The 5,351-nt window shown below is 38.3% G+C and overlaps 1 long non-coding RNA gene across 1 annotated transcript; it reads right to left on the reverse strand.

The window, feature by feature from the left end:
* Positions 1 to 1,070: 1,070 nt before the first annotated feature.
* On the reverse strand, positions 1,071 to 5,057 carry LOC128620359 (uncharacterized). Its single transcript, XR_008388128.1, has 2 exons — positions 4,601 to 5,057; positions 1,071 to 1,212 (listed from the first exon to the last, which is right to left on the reverse strand). It is a non-coding gene; the product is annotated as an uncharacterized LOC128620359 (long non-coding RNA).
* Between the last annotated feature and the right edge of the window lie 294 nt (positions 5,058 to 5,351).

Genomic DNA, 5,351 nt, shown 5'->3' on the forward strand with positions numbered 1-5,351 from the left:
TGAGCAGAAAACCATCTCAGAATGCACAAAATGTCAAACCTTGAGGCAATCAAGAAATCCGAGGCTATAGAGGGCAGAGACTCGCCAAAACTGGACAGCTGAAGTATACTTTCTATATAAATAAATATAAAGATATGTTTTATGTAACAGAGTGCCAGAAAAACTGCATATCGACTGCGCTTACAGATATAAATGAAGGATCATGACATCAGGACTGGTATGGATTCACTGCATCAGTGATTACTGACTAATTTGGCTTCTTTATTTTCCGCTCTGGGCTTTTCTCATCGACAATATGCAGTAATAGTCTCGGGTTCACCCTAAGTGGGCTGATATTTTTCTACCATTGATGTTTAGACAAGAAATATGCATGAGCAGCAAAGAGGACAATATAAAGATGATTGGACTTGAGTGTGAGTCAGTCCTCATCAGATAATGATAGTGCCGCATACCACAGCCAAGCTTTTGTATAATTTTCCCAGCATCCGCATCACTAGAACATGGAGCAGGAGTCTGAGAGCTCTGTGTCTGGCTCTCGCTGCTCTCAAACACTCGTGTCTGGGAGCACCGGATGTTTACTGTGCCACTGCCAGCAGATTTGTGTGAAATCTCCAAACCCGATCCCCCGGAGAGCTTACGGCTGGCTCTGACTTGCCCGTCTGCACTTGTGCAAAATTAGCCCCTAGATTATATATATATATATATATATATATATATATATATATATATATATATATATATATATATATACACACACATACATACATATATATGTGTGTACCAGGATGGATTGTAAATAAACTCATTGCATGCATTCAAGCATTGTTTATATTCACAGGCCTGGATCTGATGTTCATTAGGCTTAGCTTTTATTTTGGCAGTTGGATAATTATTACAGTTTACAATGTAGAAATGTAGTTTGGTTGCGTTGCGTGGGTTTCACAGACAGCAATCTGTTTCCGTATCCAGTCCAAAGCTCTCATCATCGAGGTGGAGACAGGTTGCCTTTTCAAGCTCCACTGACTGTCCAAGAGTGCTGTTCCAGTTTTTTTTTTTTTTTTTTTTTTTCCCCCCCACTATTCCTTGATTGTTTTTTTCTTTCTAGTTCATGTACTATTGTATATTTGATTCTTAAAGTCAGTGGTGGGGTCTGTTCCTCTCACATTCTCACATTCAGTGGAAGATAGTCCAGTCTCTGTGGTGTCCCAGGCGCTGTAAAAAAAAATAATAATTAAAAAGTATGTGCATCACCAGGCTGTATACTTACCTGTCAATTTCACAACCAAAATTTCTTCCACTAACATTCAAGCAGCCTACTTTAATCAGTTTGGTATTGGGATGTAACACAATGACACTATCTGTACCTGTTTAATGCGCCAGTTATCTGTATCTGTATTCAAATTTAAAGTGGGCGTGGCCTAAACCAGAAGGGTTTTGTTGTTATATTTTGTTTACATTTTTTTAAATTAACCCTTCCACTATACCCCAGAAGTACAAATGTGTGCAAGACTGGTTTTTTTAGGTTGTTTTTGTTGTTTTTTTTTAAATCCTGCTCATGCAGTTATTATTTGTGTTCCTGGCCGCAATATATACCCGAAATAATAGACTCATTTAAAGCGAATGAACGAATGAACACTCTATGTTTATGTTAATGAACGTAGTCTTTGTTTGTCTCACAAGCTTCATATCTGACTGCTGTTAAAGTTATATATAAAAAAAACAACAAAACAAACAAAAAAAGTGCGAATGTTTCCCAGTGCACATCACTAGATTCAACCAGATGCCTTGGAAACCTTTATGGCAAACTTTCTTAAACAAAACAAAACAAAACAAAACAAAAAGAATAGTGTGCTTCCTGTTCACATTTGTATTAGTATCGGTTCGTTCCAAATAAATGTAGTCATATTTGGTTTGGGCCTAAGGAAAGATTGGATTTCAAAACTGATAGATTGAGTTAAAGTCTGACAAAATTGCTTACTGCACCTTTAACTCACCTTGAATTAATCTCATGGTAAATCTACAGTATCTGAATTGTAATTTGTATTATTTGATAATCTTTGGTTAATTTCATGTGAATGATGTTGTGAGAAAAGCAAAAGCTTTTTATGTGTTTGCCAAGTGTGTGTGTGTGTGTGTGTGTGTGTGTGTGTGTGTGTGTGAAATGTTTGTTCATACAGCATTTACGTGTTTTTTTTTTTTTTATACCATCAAAGCCCTCTCTCTATCTCATCCCCTAATTACACATGTCCCATGCCAATCCTTCAGCTTGAAGTTCTCTCCTTTGGATTGCTCTTTATTCCGAAGCTGGTCATTATCTCAACCATCTGCTGCACATTGAAACCCCAGATTCAGCTCATGTCGTCCTTTCTGCTGATCTTTTGTTATCAGCGTGCATCTGGAGCCTGTCCAGGAAGAGAGACCTCAGGATGCGTCACTCCCAGAGTTTTTCAAGTGGATGTTCACTCCGGTTCCTGTGTATTTCTTTTCGCGGGAAAAAAAAAAAATTGCCGTTGTCCTTTTTTTTTTTCCTTTTTTTTTTTCGGTTTCTTAACAATGAAATGAATGGAGTACATTATGCGCTCTGGATTGATGGTACCTAAAACAATTTGTTTTATGCAATGAATAATTAATGTCAGCAGTGCACTGAAAAGATTTAGTTATGCCTTGCAAAATGTTATCGCACTAATGGTATTATTCAATTCAGCCGTTCCTAAAGTACCAAAATAAAATTGACTTGAATGGCTGAAGGCTAATACATGGGGAAAAATGATGCACAATGATGAGAAATTGCAATGTTTCTACTTAACCGAATGGGTCTAGCTCATTCAGACGGCCGAGTGTGTGTGCGTGCTTTCGTTTTATTCAGAGGAATTGCATTGTTTATACTCATCTTTTGTCATGCGAAGTAAAAAAGAAAAAGAAAAAAAAAAGCTTTCCATTATGAGATGGCAATTAATTGCTTGCCTGCAGCGTTATTCAGACTTTGTCATTCTTGAGCTGAGGGTTCAAAGATACAGAGTCGAGTGTTGTGCAGAAAAACTCTGTCTGTAGCAGTGGCATTCTCAGCACTATCCCCAAAAGTCCTGGGCCATGGCTGATCCTCTTTGCCTGTCTCCTGTGACAGTCAGCCTTCCCACAGCCTGGAGCTGATTCCATACATTTGCTCTTCCTGTGCTCTGTCGCACAATCAATAGTCACCCTCAAGGGTCTCAGAGAGCAAGATCAAAGATCCCAGTCATCATGTCTGACAAAGTCTCCCCCCCTTCCATACTGTTTGTGCTCCTCCACTAAATCTGTGCCGTTCTGTTAAACTTTTAAAGTGCTCTCGATTCCAGTCTCGAGAAACAGAATGTTAGCTAATCAGAAATGTCACGATCTCTCCCTTTTATGCACGTTTCTCGTGCATGCGTGTCTCGTTTTTATATTTGTCGTTGACATCAGACTGAGTTGCGGTCAAGTTGGTATCTGAAAATGTTTAAAGTTCCCCTTGGACACAAAACGAGACATTTAAAGTGGTTATCTTTTTTTGGATAGCTGATTCTGGTCCTATAGATGTGTTGTTGTTGTTGTTGTTGTTGTTTGTGGATAAAATCTGTAACCAAAATGCGTTACAGTTTACTATTTAAAACATCCATTAAACACTTCTGTATTAGGAAGCCACCAAGCCTGCATGCTAATGGAGCTAACTGACTAGCTAACTAAGCTCATGTTAATGTTGAATATAGTTTAGGATGTGGTATATTTGATAGGTTTAGCTGATGTTAAATAAATTGCTGAGGAAACACTGATGAAAAGCTGAGACTCAGAAACTAAAATGCTGTACCTGTTACATAGGCTATGTGTCGCTAGCCAGCTAGCTAACTTAGCTAATGTTATGAGTGAATAAAATTCTCCCAGTTATGGTACATTTGGATAAGTTTGGAATGAGAGTGGACATAATAAAATGTGTCTGATTGGGAGCTAGTTTTAGCAGTTAGCTAGCCAGCTTTGTAACTTAGCTAATATTAATTAAAATAGTTTGTGTGGTAAATTTTTTTTTAACAGGTTTAGCTGGCACTGCATACATTTCTGAGGAAATGATGATGAAAATTTGAGACGTTAGTCAGCCACTATTTGGCAGCTGTTATATTGATTACATTTGAGTCTTAGATATCAGGCTAGATGCTAGCTTACTAGCAGTCCATTAGCTGGCTAGCTGTTATGACCAGCAGGAAGACAATAAGTTTTTAATCCTAATTGTATATTCATGTATAGCTAGCAATTTAATAAAGCCAAAGGTGTCAAGGTGTAGGCCAACCCCCCCCCCCCCCCCCATGTTTTTTTTTTTTACATGTTTAGGAGATATTCATTGCAACTGTGTGGTTGTTTTATGACTAGATTTTGTAGAACTAAACTGAACTGATGCTAGCAAGACACTCATTGAAAGATTTTTGTTTTGTTTTTTTTGCCACACCCTAGTCTTTAGAGGACAATAATGACATTGTAATGACTTTGTTAGCAATATATAAAGCGAAATTTTTTCATACTATTACTAAAAAATAAACAGCATTTTAATAATAATAATAATAATAATAATAATAATAGCACATTTGACTCGCACCTCTGAGGTTAAGGGTTCAAATCCCACCTCCGCACTGTGTGCTCAGAGTTTGCATGTGTTCCTCATGCTTCGAGGATTTCCTCTGGGTACTCTGGTTTCCTCCTCCAGTCCAAAGACAAGCGTTGTAGGCTGATTGCAATGCCCCCAATCCCCCGCTCCCCGCGACCCTGCGTACGATAAGCGATGTGGAAAATGGACGGATGCATTATGTGCCTGTCAACAAATCCAAAACCAAACACAATTTGACAGAAAATATATGGGAGAAAGAAATACAAAGAGAGGAAAACAATACAATGAGGAGAAAAACTCTAAAGCGCAAACGATACCGAGTGGCAAAAACTGCCAGGCGGAGATGAGTAATTGAGCCGTGTAGACTGAACAACAACAAAAAAAGATACTGATTTATTGTTCAGCTAGGTGCATGTTGCATGCTATGTGTGAGTGTTCATATAAACGAACACAATATGCAATGAATATGCAAACATTAATGAATGTTGCATGGTTCATTTAGAGAGGTGAGATTCATAAATTAGTTCAGTAGATGCTGCTTTTTGCTCCACTGCCCCTCGAGCAACGTCAGCCTAATTATAGGCCACAACACAAATCCTCAGTTCTGCTGTCTTGAAAACTTTCAGCTTGGCTTTGCAGTAAAACTCTGCTTTTGCAATAACTGTGGCTCTTTGTGTGCTTTCAGAGCCTGCAACGGAATTCTCCAGTTTCCTCTCGTCACATTTCCTTTGCATGGACGTAG

Source organism: Ictalurus furcatus, chromosome 16, assembly GCF_023375685.1.
Source record: "Ictalurus furcatus strain D&B chromosome 16, Billie_1.0, whole genome shotgun sequence".
NCBI lineage: Eukaryota > Metazoa > Chordata > Actinopteri > Siluriformes > Ictaluridae > Ictalurus > Ictalurus furcatus.